Source organism: Dermacentor albipictus, chromosome 3 (assembly GCF_038994185.2).
Source record: "Dermacentor albipictus isolate Rhodes 1998 colony chromosome 3, USDA_Dalb.pri_finalv2, whole genome shotgun sequence".
Classification (NCBI taxonomy): domain Eukaryota; kingdom Metazoa; phylum Arthropoda; class Arachnida; order Ixodida; family Ixodidae; genus Dermacentor; species Dermacentor albipictus.
Window position 1 is genome coordinate 95628831 of NC_091823.1, and position 16923 is coordinate 95645753.

General features: G+C 47.3%; 1 long non-coding RNA gene across 2 annotated transcripts in view; it reads left to right on the forward strand.

Annotated features, from left to right (window-relative positions):
- The window catches only part of LOC139057479 (uncharacterized), a 67918-nt gene that overhangs the window by 4240 nt on the left and 46755 nt on the right, over nucleotides 1–16923 (forward strand). The gene's annotated exons all lie outside the window — the stretch shown is intronic.

Sequence of the window (16923 nt, forward strand, 5' to 3'; positions counted from 1 at the left end):
ATACTTACTAATCAGTGTGGAAATAACGGAAGACACACAGAAGGGCACAGGACGAGGGCTTTCTAATAACTGAAATTTATTGAACACTAGCATCAAATGTCTCTTACCTTTGGTTGCTCCATATAACTTGCTAAAAATGCAATAGAAATTTTTATCATAGGGCATTCAATCTTGGAGCATATTTAAATTATAGCTATTTGCTTTGTGATGAAATATTGCTTTGGTAAAAAACAACTAATTAACTTGGCAAGTTGTTTCCAAAGACTGCATCCTTTGCATGTCCAAATGTCCACACCTTCCAAGTTCCTAAAGAACTTCACAGCTTCAAAGGCTTTTGCTTCATAATTTTGCAGCTTAATTTGGCATTTTATCCCCATTGTTCATCTCGTTAATGTGGCTGTTGTGTGACAGTACCGAGCTTATGACTTAGACCTTAGCATGAAGCAATGCTTAAAAACTGTTGTGCTCTTACACGCTTTATCAAATCACTGCTTTCTTTTAATGTTACTGGTGCTGTGGCTTTGGTGTTGGCTGCGAAACCCAAGGCCGTGGGATCAAATCCAAGCCCCTGCGGCCACATTTCGATCGGGGCAAAATGCAAAAAATGCTGTGCGCCGTGTATTGGGTGCACGTTAAACCCAGGTGCTCAGAATTAATCCAGAGTTTCTCACTATTGCATCCCTCATCATCACTTAGTGATTTTGGCATGTAAAACCACTGAGCTTAATTTTTAAGTATTGTCTTTGCCCAGTACAAATCTAGATTTTGGACGTCACTGCAAATGTAACCAATACACAAATTTAAATACTTTGTCATCTAAAGAAGAATGGGACACTATAAAATGCAATAATCACCATTATGTGCCTTGAAGCCAGAACAATATCGGCACGCTAGGAAGCACCATCGCTATTGCCTGTTGCTTGACGACTCCAATACACCTCCTCACGGTCAAACAGAACAGCTTTCACCTCCAACTTTTGTCCACTCTCCTTTGCCTGTTGTCTAATAATCTCGCCAAATTCTATGGTTGCTATCCTGCTCTCCAGCTGTGAATTGTGGTTGAACCACTTCAGACGTCTGTTGACTTGTTTATCTGAAACAGTGAAGTAAAAGTGTAGTGCAGTGATGTTGCAGTGATACTCTTGCCAGAATAACCTACTTTTCATGAAACCAGTGTAGTAGTCAGAAGACTGGCATTTATGCCAGCTGCATTGCCAAGCTCCTGCACAAGAGCAGCACTTAGCATCTGAGCATTCGCATCATTCTGAGTATTCTTGCATATCATTTGTGCTCGTTAAACCTTGCTACAAGACATTAATTTTCAGCAGCCAAGCCTGACAGTTCTGGTAAATTTTTTGTGCTCTGAGCTGGTTTGATGCAATACTTTTAATGGAATTTCTTTATTGCTGTTTATTATGTCGTCAGTGACAGGATTTTTTTTTATGCAAGAGTTAAATGGTTTCTTCAGTGAAAAAGCCGGCAGCATCTGTAGCAGCAAAACGGTGCCTAATTTCCCGTTGACTGTGACACCATGTGAGCACACGAGGCGCACTCATGACACTAGCTTGCACTTGCTGGCTCGTGTCTCAGTAGAGGAACGCGAGCAAAGGGGAACATCTGCTGCTGCGCTATTTCGCGAGGGGAGAGTGCATTGCTATGACAACACATCACCTTCCCTCTCGCAAGCCTGTGTTACCACCTGTTCCTTGTCTACTCAAGCTCTTGTGTGTGTTCTAACTGCGCCTCGGTAAGGCTAAATCAATATATGCCAAGCGTCTTAACGTGCCCGCTGGCCTGCGAGGAGTTCATATCTCGGCCTGCTCAGTGGCGTTCAGTTGGACATTAAAGTATTCACAACTCATAAGAAGTGCTTAGGTGTCCTCGGATTTTCTTCGTACTTAATGCACAAACTTTGAAGTCATTTTCCATGGCGAAATTAGTTAAATATCATCGTCCCTTGTCTGCTGTCCGTCCTTTGTGTGAGTCTTATACATCTTCGCAGCCACTCCTGTCATGCACAGTAATTTGTGTACTTGTGCTTGATTCTTCCATGGCATATGATTAATTAATGCATTTTATTTGCATGATCCAACTAAACATGATCTCAAAAAGCTTCACTTGACTGCTCACTTGTCCCTGTGGCTACATTGTGTGGATGTACTATCACCATCAAATGAAATGCAAACAGCACAGTGCGTGCCTGTAGCATCACTGAATGTATAGTGCACACACTTCAATCATCACCCTCACAGGCATGCACATCTGGTTTCACAACACTGTGCAATGATGTTCGCCCTATACTGAGATATTTTTCTTTCTGTTTTGCTTCTTGTTTTCTTAGATTTTTGGGTTTTTTTTGCTTTGAAATAAAAGGAAAGCATAACAGAAAGAAAATTTGACTGCATTCAATGTGTTAGAAAATGTTCACTTCAATTTTTTTTTCTCACACTTGAATCAAAAGCAGTGTGGCAACACTGAGTCTTGATGAAATGAATTGGCAGCCTCGGAAACTGTTCCCACTGGTAATCGAAGCTGATCTTGAAGGCCATGCTTTGGTCTACTGCAAAAACTGGAACTGATTTCAGGAGCTGGGAAATACGTTATGGCCCTCATTCATTGTTTTGCTTTTGCATCTTGGCAGTTTGCTGCTGCTATTTATAGCACAAGTGAAGGAATTGTAGCACAAGTAACACTTACACCTGTGCTGCCCTTTTTCGTGCCAGAGTGTGTGAAGGAAGGCTGCTATCTGGTCTTGAAATCCATCGAAGCAGCCTTATTCCCAGACATCACACAGCCTTGCCAAAATGGCGGTTGGCATGAAGGGTCTAGAGGCAGCGACTTCAAATAGAATTTTCGACTTGTCGTACCAGAAATGGTTTTATTTCCAACAAACTTTGTTGGCTGTCCTCCAGGCGAAAAGCTGCAACATACAGCTTTAATGTGCCTGAAGGCCCTCGCATGGCAGCAGTAAGTCTCCTATTGGCAAACATATAACATACGAAACATTAATCTATTAGGATATACATTTACAATGTAGCAAAAGAAATGTGTGAAATCTAAAGAAACATTCATCTTTTCAGATAATTATATAGTATTTATAAAATAAATTCTTAATGTGAAACAAAGCCAAGATGCATATTATATGTATTATATGTCCCAAAATATCACATTTCAAAAATAAGCACTACAGACAATATGTCTAGTATGTACACTTGCGCACAAAATATTACAGGGTGTGCGAACGTGTGGCAAAACGACCCTCCTCCCCTTCTAGCTGTGCACCCATGGTATCGAGTTTGCACGCATGCGCATCCCTCCGAGATTGCAAGCGTGCATGTTTCTGCACTTCCTCCTTGTGCGCTGGCAATATCCGAATGTAGCCGTGAGGTGCCTCTCTTGCGATGGGCGCGAAACTATGTGAAGCCTGAGCTTGCATGTGCCGCTGCGGCTGCTTTTTGTCGAGTCACGAGCGCCGACGCATATGGCCCGGTGGCGAACCCAACAAGTAATTTTTTTTTTGAGCTGCACCATTTCGTGTCCAATCTTTGTTGTTTCTTTTTATGAATGGGGCATTCTCCCACAGAAGAGCGTGTCAGAAAATGCCCCTATAGAAGGAGACAGCGTCAACTCCCATTGAAGACCAGCAGTTAGGACACAGAGACAGAGAAGCTGCCGGATGGATCTGGGACAGCGACGCTGGCCTGTACTTTCCTATCGTCTCCATTATCCATGGCAACCTGGTATGAAGAGCATGTGTTAGCCATTTATGCTTGAACTACTTTTTCCTGGAAACAGTTAACAAAATGTTTTGCATGGAACAAAGAAGGTATGTTCACCTGCACAAGTATTGGCTCATAGGGAAGGCTGGCACATAGGCTGGAGGGATCAAGGTCGGGCATGTTGATCTGGACTGCACTTTTAACTCGAAGTCTATGGCAGCCTGAAAGCAAGAGTGCTTATGCTAATTTTCTGTTTGCCCTACGACATAGAATACACTGCCTACTTAAAGTACTCGGTAAAGCTGTTGAACAAGTCCATCTCAGGAGGAATTGTAGAAGCCCGGTAACCAGGGAAAGTTGGTATTATTTCACTGACTGACTGACTGAATAAACTTTATTGAAACCAGCAAGAGATGGTGACTGGGCCTAGGCCTCCCACATGGGGACGTCGAGGTGTTGCCTCTTCGCCGCCTCGCAGGCCTGCTGGGTCGCCCAGAGTTGGTTGTCAAGGTTGGGGCTACGCAGGGCAGCGTGCCATCTCGACGAGAGGGTCGTGGTGTTAGTGTCGGGGTATTGGTGCCTACAGTCCCAAAGCATGTGTGGAAGTGTGGCTGGCTGTGTCTTGCAGATATGGCACGTGGGATTGGAGTAAATGTCTGGGTAAATCTTGTTATAAAGTTGTAATGAGGGGTAAGTATTGGTTTGTAGCAGGCGGAAAGTTGTAGCCTGCGCTCGGGATAGTTTGTTGTGTGGGCCGGGGAAGGTTCTACGCTCTAAGTAGAAGGACTTCACAAGATCATTGTAGCGTGTCAGGCGATCCCTACCGGTGGGGGCAGCCTCCCCTTCTCCCGCGCGGTCAACTAGGCCTCGCGCTAGGGAGTGGGTAACCTCGTTGAGGTTGGGGAGGTGCGGGTGGACGGTGCCTGCATGAGCCGGGAACCAGACGAGTGTAACCTGATGGTCGGTTGAGCGGGGCTCTTGTTGCAAGATGCGCAAGGCTTGGTGTGAAATACGGCCGTTGATATAGTTGATAACGGCGGAGCGGGAGTCAGAGACGATGGTATGGCATGTTGGGTCTAGGGTGGCTAGCGCGATGGCCACTTCTTCAGCTTCCTCAGCGTGTGGGGTTACTAGGCTGATAGCATGTTGGAGAGACCCTTCACGCGTGGTGACGGCTGCAAAGCGGGTACTGTGGGGATATTCGGCAGCGTCGACGAAACTCACACCGTCGTGGCGAGTAAGCGATTTGGTGAGAACCGTGGCACGTGCTGTGCGACGTGCGTGGTTGTATTTGGGGTGCATGTTTCTGGGGATAGGATCGGTGTGAATCCAAGCTCGTATGGTGGAGGGGATCTAGTGCTTATGGCCGTGTTGATGGTGGTAGGTGATGCCGTGCGAGGTGAGGATATGGCGACCCGTGGCTGTGAGAGTGAGTCTCTCCAGCTGAGAGCGACGTTGGGCCTCGATGAGCTCGTCCAGTGTGTTATGGACGCCTAGTTGAAGGAGGAGGTCAGTGCTGGTGCAACCGGGGAGGCCGAGGGCTTGTTTATAGACACCGCGTAGGAGGATGTTGAGCTTGGTTTGTTCAGCCTTGTACCAGTTTAGATACGCAGCAACGTAGGTGATGTGGCAAATTACGAAAGACTGGATTAACCGGAGCAGATTCTCCTCTTTCATACCCCCACGGCGGTTGGAGACCCGCTTAAAAAGTCTCATGGTGTTGGCTGTATTTCTCTTGATTTTGGCGAGGGCCATGCCATTCGCTCCGTTCGCCGCTATGAACAAGCCGAGCACACGGATATTGGTGACGAGGGGTATGGGGCTGCCATGCGTGAGATGAAGCGCAATGTCTTCGTAATGGCGTTTAGCGGTGGAGTATTTTGGACGGCGGCCACGGAGAGTAGGCCTGTAGAGAAGGAGTTCGGACTTTGCAGGGGAGCAGCGAAGCCCCGTGCCTTGGATATAGGTCTCGACTGTTTCAATGGCGGATTGTAGTGCCGTTTCTATTTCGCCGTCATTGCCTTTGTGGGCCCAGATGGTTATATCGTCAGCGTATATGGTGTGGGTGACACCGTCCACTTGCTGCAACTCCTTGGCAAGATCGATCATGACAAGATTAAAAAGCATTGGGGAGATAACGGAGCCCTGGGGGGTTCCCGCGCTGCCCAAAGTCTGGGCGTCGGAGCGGAGATCCCCCACCGAAAGGAAGGCCGTGCGATTAGAGAGAAAGTCTCTGACGTAATTATAAGCGCGCGCACCGATATTAAGGCGTGAGATGCGGTCAAGAATGGTGGAATGGGCTATGCTGTCAAATGCTTTTTCGAGGTCGAGGCCGAGTATAGCTTTAGTACTACGTGTTCTATCTTCTAGTATATGGTGCTTAAGTTGTAGCATGACGTCTTGGGTCGACAGGTGGGCCCGGAAACCAATGACAGAGTGAGGATACGCTGCAGTGTCTTCCAGATGGGTGTTGATTCGTGTGAGGAAGGCATGCTCCATAACCTTTCCCACGCATGAGGTTAGTGAGATGGGACGAAGATGATCGAGGCTAGAAGGTTTGCCAGGTTTGGGAATAAGGATGACCTTTGCTGTTTTCCAGGCTGGCGGAATGGCACCATTACGCCAGCAGTCATTGATATAATCTGTCAGGTGGGTGATGGTGGCATCATCCAGATTACGGAGGGCTTTGTTAGTGACCCCATCGGGCCCAGGGGCAGAACGGCTGTTTAATTTATGCAGGGTGGCTTGGATCTCAGCGACACTAAAGTCTTCGTCCAGTGGGGGGTTGGGGGCCCCGGTGTAGGAGCCGTGAGATTGCACTGGGCCCACGGGGAGATACTTGTTGGTGAGGTAGTCTAAGACTTGGGCGTGGCCCTGTTTCTTCCTTTCTGTATAGAGAAGTTTAGTGAGGCGATCTTGTTGGGAAGAGCGGGTGGCTTGACTATCGAGGAGGTGTTTGAGAAGCTTCCAAGAAGAGGGACAATGGATCTGTCCGTCAGCAGTATTGCACAGTTCAGTCCACTGCTGACGGCTCAGAGTGAGGCAATGGGCTTCGATTTCCTTATTGAGGAGGGCTATTTTAGCGCGGAGGCGCCTGTTGAGACGTTGCCCTTTCCAGCGGGATAGGATGGATGTTTTAGCCACGAGGAGATGGGCCAATCTACTGTCCATGCGCTCGACGGGGGCATCGGTTGTAACGGTGCGCATGGCTACATTGGTATCGGAGTGGAGATTTCGGGTCCATGCATCAATGTCCTCTATGCGTTCCGCGTGCTGGTCAGCGGATCGATGCTTGCGAAATGCATCCCAGTCAACCCAAGTGAACTCACGGGGTTTGGCAGTAGCTGCAGCTATCCGAGGGATAAGTATGGCAATGATGGAATGGTCACTACTGAGATCATGTTGTGTGTTGCTCCATTGAGCGTTGGTGACGTTCTTGGTAAATGTCAGGTCGGGGGTCGTGTCGCGGGAAGTGGAGCTACCGAGGCGTGTGGGGAACGTGGGGTCTGTAATGAAAGTGAGGCCGAGGTCTTGGGAGTCTTTCCAAAGGTTTTGAGCCGCCGTCGTCGAGTAGCCATATCCCCATACCGTGTGGGGGAGATTGAAGTCTCCACCGATAACGAGGGGGTTGGTGCCAGCTACGTTAAGGGCCTTCTTGAAGAGGGTGAGAAAACGGCCTCGAACTTTGGCAGAGGGATGGCTGTACACGTTAAGGAGAAAAATACTTTCCTTACGTCTCCTGGTGGGGATAAGTTCAACGAGAAGGTGGTCGATGTTTCGGTCGTGGAGATTGTGTTCGATGGCGGTGATTCTCTTGTGGACGAAAGTGCAGAGGCGCGAGAAGCAGGTATCGGGATGAAAGGTTGGTAACCTGGGAGGGTGACCGAATCGATATGGGTTTCCTGAATCATGACGGCGTCCGGTTGCCGGGTGAGGGTACGAAGGTGTTGACGGATGACTGGCTGTTTGCGGAGATAGCCTCGGCAGTTCCACTGCCAGATAAGTGTATCTCTGTTAGTGTGGGCCATGATGGGGATTGGGGGATGCCGTCAGGGGCAGTGCGGGGGGTTTGGAGGGTAGGATGAGCGGGCACGGGGAGAGTTTGTACGTGGGTTTCAATGTTTGTGACGCGCTGTGCCAGTGCGAGAACGGCGTGTTGCATGGATTTGACTGCGTTCTGGAGTGCGGTCATCGTGCTTTGAAGTGAGACTAGCATGTCCTTAACCTCTGAGCGCACTTGGCTCGTGGCTCCCTCTTGGAGGGCCCGCTTTTTGGGAGGTGGTGTCAGTGGAGCGTCGTGGCTAGAGGAGTGGGACGCTTTGGTGGGTGGTGTAGGAGCAGGTGTCTTGGATTGTTTAAGATCGCGAACCTCTTGCGAGAGCTTGTGAATTAGGTCGCGCATAATGGCATTTTCTTTTTTGAGGTGAGCTATTTCTGCGTTATCATTGGTGCTCGTGGACTGTGGAGAAGGTGTGTTGCGACCCTCTCGCGAGGTGCCCTTAAGGGCTTCTGCGAAGCTCACCTTGTTAGTAGGAGACTTGGCGGGTGGGGTATAGGTAGATCTGGATCGGGAACGGCGCTGTCTCGAACGTGAAGGGGTCCGGGAACAATGTTGCCTCGAGCGTGATGGAGTCCGAGATCTGGAGCGGGGCTTGGAGTTCAAGGGTGGGAAGTCGCTTTCTTGAAGGGTGGCTTGCATTGCAGCTCGGCGTTCCCGAATGCGCTTGCGAATAACGTATGGTGTCTTGCAGCGAGCCGTACGCGATTTGTCCGCTGTAAGATGAGGGCCGCCGCACAGTGAGCATTTGGGGTTACACGTGTGATCGGGAGGTGGGTTGCGGACTCCACAACCTCTGCAGATCTTGTTATTGGGAAAAGGGCAGACATCCATGCGGTGTCCGAGGCGGCCGCATTGGTAGCAAATTTCTATTTGCTTGCGGAATAACGAGCATGGGATTAAGGTAGCTCCGTAACAGACCAGATATGGCACGTCGGGGCCACTGAAGGCGATAACAACGGTGGTTGTTGTTCCAATGCATTTTGCGGCTAGTGCGAGGGGGTTGTGGGTATTGATGATATTGGCGTTGACTTGCTGTGGGGTATCGGAGAGGGGGATTCCGCGGATGACTCCCTTCGTGGTGTCCTCAGCGGCCGTCTCATACGCGTTAACATCGTGCGTGACCCCATTGACTTGAATTGATTTTATGCAGACATACCGGTCTGCGTTCTGCAGACTTGGCGTACTTACAAAGACAATGTTTTGTTGGGTGTTGGGGCACACCGTGTCTTGCTGAATATCTGCTGGGCTGAGCTGTGCGGCTTGGAGAACGGCTGTAGTCACGGTAGGACTACCAATTTTGGCAATGTTGAGGGCTCCCTTGGGGCGAATGATAATTTTGATTTGGTTGGAAGGTAGCGGAGGCATGCGTCCAGCCTTTAGAACTTGTGCCTTGACTGGTGGCTGGTCTTGGAACGAGAACGAGTGCTTGAGGTTTTGGTAGAGTCATTTTGGGGTGAAGAGTCGTCCCTCAGCTTCGCCGGTTGGCGAAGGCGAGTTGTTCGCCAGCCCGTCTCGGCGGCCACTTCGAGCTCCATGCTCGTTGCTGGGGCAGAGAAACTTGATCGGCGATACGGAGCTCGCTCGAGTGCGCGCCGCGCATCCGGTGCGCCCGGCGTGCACGCGCGGCGGCGGCGTGGGCGATTCACAAAAACGTTCGCAGCACAGGAAAATGTCCGTAGCACAGGGAAATCGAGTGTTCCACCTGAAAATGAGGCGTCTACGGAGTCCTGGTATCTTCACGGATCGACTGGTGTAAAAATTAGGCCACAATTCGCAAGAAAATGCTGCAAAATCATTTCACGAACACAGAGCCGACGCGAGCACGTCTACACTCCTCGGCAATCGCAGAGCCTCCCCTGATTTCACTGAGAGGGAAAATTAATTTGCACCCATTCAAATCTGAACTACTGGAGGCACCAGCACCTAAGCCAGAGAACCAGGGCTAGAGAGGCTAGCCAAGACTGCTTTCATCAAAACTCGTAGTAACATGATGGGAAGACGTCTGCCAGCCAATAACCGCTTCAACTAAAACTGTGCAGCATAATGTGGACAAAGCAAGACATAAAAGCTATAGAGACAAGCCCACGATAACTATGCTTATCCCTGTAATGTTGTTTTCCTTTTTCGACGATGCATGGCACAGTTTTACTTCAAACTCGTGTTTACAAAATGGCCTCATACTATGTTTTATTGTGGAGTAACTGTTTATAGTCACATAGTCAGCGAGATCATAGTCACATAGTCAGCGAGATCATTACAACAGTCAAGTGAAATGTTTACCTCTGCAAGCAGCAACAAGCTTTCAGCACAAGCTTGCATGGGCTGTGAATATGCACAGAGTAAGTGTACGACATGGCTTGTTGTGTCAGGTGTACTGTCACATTGGCCAACTGTATGAGGAAGCTGGGAGGTTCGAAGCTTGAGAGTACTAGTTATAATAATGGGAAGAATGTCATATAGCAATAATTCATTAGAATTGAACCTTGTTGTATGAAACAATTATAAATATAATTATTGCTTAAATAACAGGTGGTGAATCACCAAGAGAATTCCATGTATATGAAACTTCATACATCAAACTTGCTCAGACAGTAAATCGATATATTGAACTCCGCAGCATTGGACATTGGGACACATATTAAAGGCTTCACTGCAGTACATTGGCAGATCCTGGTGGCGCAAATAGGACCTACAAATTCTGCATGGGCTAAAGGGCAGAAAGCGCTGCTCTGAATGTATCTATGTAGTCAAAGCCTTGTTAACAAAGTGCTCGCACCTTCAAAATCCTTCGCTATGCAGGTCACTTTGTTTTAAAGGTTGCGCAGCTCACTGCTCACAATAGCTAAGCACTTTCAACAAAAGAAAATCTTTAACAAGAATTCAAGAGAGACTTAATGAAATAGACCGCTAATCTTTCTCTGCAAAATATCCTTGACAGCATGTTCTACTGTAGCCACGCTGTGCTCCATTGAGGTTCCCAGCTTGCTCTCCAAACAAATGCAGGAACCATGCAAAGCTAAGCCCCCGATTGTCTAGTGCCCCTAAGCCTCCCTTGCTACAAAATTTTTGGTTGCCTTCGTTGACATTGCCTATCCATGCATTCGTCAGCCGTTGGTCCGTTACAAGTAGCATATGAGGTGAGTGAATCCTGGGGCAGAGCAACAGAACTAGTAATATCAGCACGCTCTTCAAATACACTGCTGTTAGCGCTAGGGCACAGCTTACCCTGGTGACATCTTCGCGGGGCAGTGGCGGCACTGCTGCGGCATTCGTTTTATAAACATAAATAAGCCGCCAGGGACGCATAAGTTTCTTTGTTTTACAGGCAAATTAATTGTGGTCTTCATTGTAGAGCTGTTCGATTGTAATCTAGTGCTTATGCTGACGCTACTTGCTGCATGCAGCGGTTCGTTTTCCTCACGTGATAGTGTGTGACGCTGTTGTATCTCAGCTTTCGGACTTTAAAACCAGCAAGCATCTAAAATGTGCTGCATAATAGACAGTTTTAGTTTAGCGTACATCACTGCGCATGCGCAGAACGCTAAACGACCCATTGCATATAGCGTACACACACTATTTCTCAGATTTAGCATTAGCGTCTGTGTGGTTTGCGGAATTTGCGTGAAACATGGCGGCGGCCCCGGCTGCCAGCTTCAAATTGAATTTGGCGTTGCTTTTGTATATGGACTTCGTTCTTAGCAACTGACTGTGTAAATGGCTTTCGCTTAGTCTCAGGCTGCTACGATGACAGAGTATTATGGATAACCTTGTAGTGTTTTCGAGATCGCTTCTCGTTTCGAGTGAGTCGAAGCCTAACGAAAGAAACATCCGACATGTTAGCACCACCTATAGCTACAGTCGGGAGATAGCCGCAATGAAGGCACATGGCCTCTGAGATCTGAACATCTCACAGGCCAACTAAAACTAAAAAAAAATGTGTGCTGATTAGCATACGCTATATATACTATGGCATACGCTACAGTTGCGTACGCTAAATTAAAGCTGTCTAATGTCGGACCCATAAGTTAGCTTCATCCCAATACAGTGGTGTTACGCATTCAACTATGCACTTAGCATTGTGATGAAGTATACCAACAGTGTGAAAGGGTCACAAACACTGGACATAGCAAGGTTACGCGGTCAAGCATACCATAGCGCTGAAGCATACTGAAAGTGGAAAAAGATAAAATTACATGCAGAGTATCCTGTCGGAGTTATCTAAATGATGCATAAGCATTTGCTACTGATCACCTACTGTTTTGTCATCATATGCTGCTGCGTTTCATATAATTGCGAGAAATGCCACGAAAAAATCATGAAATGGAGAAGCGCAGATGCAACACCAAAATGTTAAACCAAGACCAGCATGAGTATGAAGCAGAGGCCAGTAGTGGCACTGTTCACTCCTTTTATATCATGGTGCGTTTGGATGATGTTGCTGCTTCATGGAAGATGAGCACTGGCCAATGCGTGCTGTTCTACGTGACGTAATTGAACAGTGTCACGTTAGGTAGACGTCATACGTAGATGTGGTCAATGATGCTGCCTCCTCTCGATGCAAACCATTATCAACTGTACATCAGCGGCCGCTGCTTATGGCGCGGCTGCGCAGGCCCGATCTTACAATTCGCTCGCTCATGCCGGCCTTATCTTGAAAGCAATCATCTTACGTGACGGACAGGTTTCCTCGTTGGGTAAGCATAGAATCCTTTACGCATGTGTCTCTTCCTTTGACTTTCCCACTCCAGCTGCTAATGTCACACACGCCACGTCGGGAAGGGGGGGGGGGGAGGGGGGGTGTTCAGAGTGTGTATATACATGACAGGCACAAGTAAGAGAGGAAAGGAGATGGGAGAAGCTTGTTTTCACCCCACTGCATGGAATGTGCACAATGCCCTCTGGAGCTCCCTGGCCGTTGTCACATTAGCCACCTGACAGCTGCAATTATCCGTGACTCCTTTCGGAAGCACTGAAGAAACTGCAGCGCTTACGTGCGAGGCGAGAGGGGACACAGATAGAACTGTAGAGAGAAGAGGGAGGAGAAGAGGCAGTTCCCGTATAAGATGGGGGAAGTGACATGAGAAGGCAAGGAAACTCCACTAACATACAACAGCGGTTGTGGGGTGCTTATGTTCAAGGCACAGTGCAATATGTTGCTGCTATTTCTGAAAAAATAAAGACCATGCAAATATGTCAAGCGGGCAACTCGCACAGGGCGTGCAGAAGCAGAGCCGCATTAATTAAAATGCACCGCAGCGTCCAGGAAACACTACAGAAGTGGTTGACCGTCAAATCAACACTTCTGTGCCTGCCGCATTAGCTCTGCTGCTATGGCATTGCGAGAGGTCATGGATTTGATCCCAATCGTGGGAGCCACATTTCGACGGGGGTGAAATAGAAAACCCATGTGCACTTAGATTTTGGGACACATTGAAGAACATCACGGTGTCAAAATTAATCTGGAGTCTGCCACTATGCCGTGCTTCATAATCTGAGTGTCGTTTTGGCACGTACAGCCCCATAATCCAATTCAAGTTTAATACTTCTGCCATAACGCGATGTGCCATATGAGGAAATGACAACACTCAACCCTCTCAGGGGTTATAAGATATGGCCCACTAAAATGCCTCATGCAAACACCTCTCCCTGTGTGTTCTGCCTATTACGCAGGCAAACAGCAGTGGTGCCCACAAGGTAACGTTTAACATCAATTCGCCAATCTCATGTTAGCCTAAACGTTGAAGAAATTAAGCTTTAGCCGTCAACACTGCTAATTATCATCAATCAGAGCATCCAGCATGGAAAGCTTCACTTACATCAATTCCCACAGGGTGTGGGATCTGCATAATTTTTCTCTTTTTCCTCATTTTTGTGTGCGTAGCATGAACAGGAAGATGTTCCAATGAGCTCAGTTTTGAAAATATACTATTATATGTGCAATCTCCGGTTACGGTAAAAGCACCGAGACCCTTAATAAGTGTACAGGCAGGGATTTAGAGCTATTTCCGGCAGGGTTGTGGTGATTTGGGTCCTTGCTTCGCCCATCTTGCAAGCTCCGTATACGAGACTGCAACACAGCCTTGCACATGTTCCCGACTATACATGCGCACATGTGCCGTCATCTGTCACAGTATGAGCACCGAGACATCTAATAACTCACCTGACACCCATTCAAAGCTGTTTCTGACGTTGCTGCAGTGATGGACCGCAATACATTACGGAAGCTCCAGTGCATAACACAACTGCATTGTGGTGAAGCTCAGTCTAGGGCATTGGCATTGAAACTTGTTTAAGCAATCACATTTCCTCAAGCCACAACCAGCATGCCTATTCGTGCTCTTAAACTGCACAAGGGCCATCCATATGCCGACGTGTCGGAATGTTAAGTCAGGTGTAGTTCCGACCAGAATGCACATAATGTTTGGTATGTCTAGAAAGTGTTCCTAAAGTCACCTCTGCCGCATTACAGTTGAGTTAAGCAAGGAAGCTTATGCAGTGTATTGCATTGAAGCATATTAAAAGCGAAAAATTGCAGTTTAATTGCTGTGGTGATTTAAGCCCCTTGTTTGGGGGGCCATGACCATGCCCCTCTGGAGGGCACAAAGGAGCGAGGAATCATGGTTGGAGAGCATGACACGAACCCTGGCGATGGAGAAACAGCTTTGATGACCTGCTCTACCGAAACTGCACTGCTTGTTCAGCAGGCGTTAATCAAGAAGCTAGAAAAATGAAACCTAGTAGTCCGGATATTTATTGACTACAGCAAGGCTTTTGACAATGCAACACAAGATTCTATTAACAGAGTTGACTGCCAACGGTGTACACGGAATGACACATTTTGTTGTGTTCGTATCTGCTTGATTGCAGGCAATACATTGTCATTGGAAATAGTATTTCCTCCGACAGGGCAATATTGTTAGGTGTCCCACAGGGCAGCATTTTAGGTCCCCTTCGACATTTACGTTAATGACATGATAGACATACGAGGGTTGATCCAGAAATAAGGTTCCCATCAGTTTTAGAAAAAGACAACATTGTTTATTCTCATAGAAATTTACATTATTGGAAAGATGAAACTTACATAATCGGCATCTTTTTCTACGCATTTTTGTATACAGTGCTCCAATTTCTGTATCCCAGTGTCATAGAAGTCTGCCGCCGACCCGTTGAGGAAGCATTTCACCTCTTCCGACTTCTTCATCGCTCCGGAAGCGTTGGCCACTCAAATGTTCCTTTAGCTTGGGGAACAAGTGATAATCACTAGGTGCGAGGTCCGGACTGTACGGTGGGTGGGGCATGACAGTCGACCCAAAGTTTGTCAAAAGTTCCTGGGTTTGACAGGAGATGTCAGGTCAAGCGTTGTCGTGAAGCAGTGTTACACTGGCTGCCAGTCGTCCTCGCCGGCAGTTCTGGATAGCTTGCCTGAGTTTTCATAGTGTTGCACAATAGCTCTCAGAGTTCATTGTTGTCCCACGTTCCATTAAATCGATCAGCAGTACCCCCTTATGATCCCAAAAAACAGTGGCCATGACTTTGCCAGCAGAAGGAGCTTGAACTTCTTTGCGACTGGTGACTCTGGGTGATGCCACTCTTTGGATTTTTATTTCATATTAGGAGTGAAATGAAACACCCACTTTTTGTCTACCATAAAAATGGAGTCCAACAATCCTTCCTTATCTTCTTGACAATTTTGAAGAAACTGGCGAGCACAGTCAAGGCGTTTCTCCTCGTAGTCTGATGTCAATAGCTGCGGTATCCATTGAGCACAACACTTCTGATACCCCAATACTTTAGTCAAAGCTCTTTCCACTGTACCGTAAGAACTTCCAGGAATTTGAGCAATAAGTTCACAGATGTTGATCCTCCTCGATTGAAGCATTTTGCGTTGGGCCATCTTGATAACCACCTTCGAAACTGACGGTCTTCCACTCTGTTCTTCATCGTGGACTTTCTTTCAACCAGCACTAAACTCCCTGAACCACTTTCGGACGTGTTGAACAGACATGCACTTGTCGCCATACACCTCTATCAACTGATGATGAATATCCACGGGTGGAGTCACTTTGGCGTGCAAAAAGCGAATTACGGAACGAATCTCGTACTTGGCGGGATCAACAATGGGAACCTCCATGTCGGACGGCTGCTGAGCCAAGAATGAGCGGTGCAGCGAAGCAAAGCGCAGCTGGGGGGAATGGAGAATGGGGGAACAGCCGCGTGCATGAGTGTTGCCGGACTTCACCTCGCACCTTCCTGTGGGGCTGGAGCTCTTTGGGAACCTTATTGCTCGATGAACCCTCGCAGAAACCGAGGCAACAACCATTCTATATGTGGATGATACCAGCCTGTTTGTCTCTGGTCTGGAGGCTTGCAATGTCATTCCTAAAGCGAACGCGCTCCTTTCCACTTCATTGGGATGGTCCAGCCACAACAGCCTTAAAAATATTATTTCTTTCCAGAACAGTTGAAATTACAAATTTACCCAGCACTATTTGCGTCTCACATTAACTACTGCATGCGTGTGTGGGGCACCACCGTGAACACTAACACAAGCTTTTTCTTCAGAAACGTGCTCGTCGGAATTATTGCTAACATTCCATACCTCCACACAACATCACCACTTTTCAAACTGCCAGATGTGAATGGCCTTCCTTTACTGTATTCATATTTTTTCCTCTAACAAAGTCTCTTCACTTGTAAAATTACTGTCGGGACTACAGCCAGGATAGATGGCTCGTGCCAAAAAGGCTAACAATTTATCTAATGCAATCGCTAACCTGTAATGTTCCTTAACTTCTTAATAAGTATGAAAACCAAGGCATTATTAATGTTCATGTCTTTATCCGGAAACGCGAAATAATTTTTGGTCTAGAATCATTCATTACATGATGCCTGCACGCGGGAACAAATGTATGGATATCTGTCACTGGAAGTTACTAATGTGCTGTTCTTTCTCTCTCTCTCTATATATATATATATACACACACAGACACACACACACACGAACATGACATAACATGAACACAGTGTATATATGTATATATATATTGTACACACAGTGTTCATGTTAGTTTCGGTTGGGACATACAGTTGCACTGTCCACCCCTCTTTACTATTTTATAACTGTGCAATTACCATTGTTAAGCA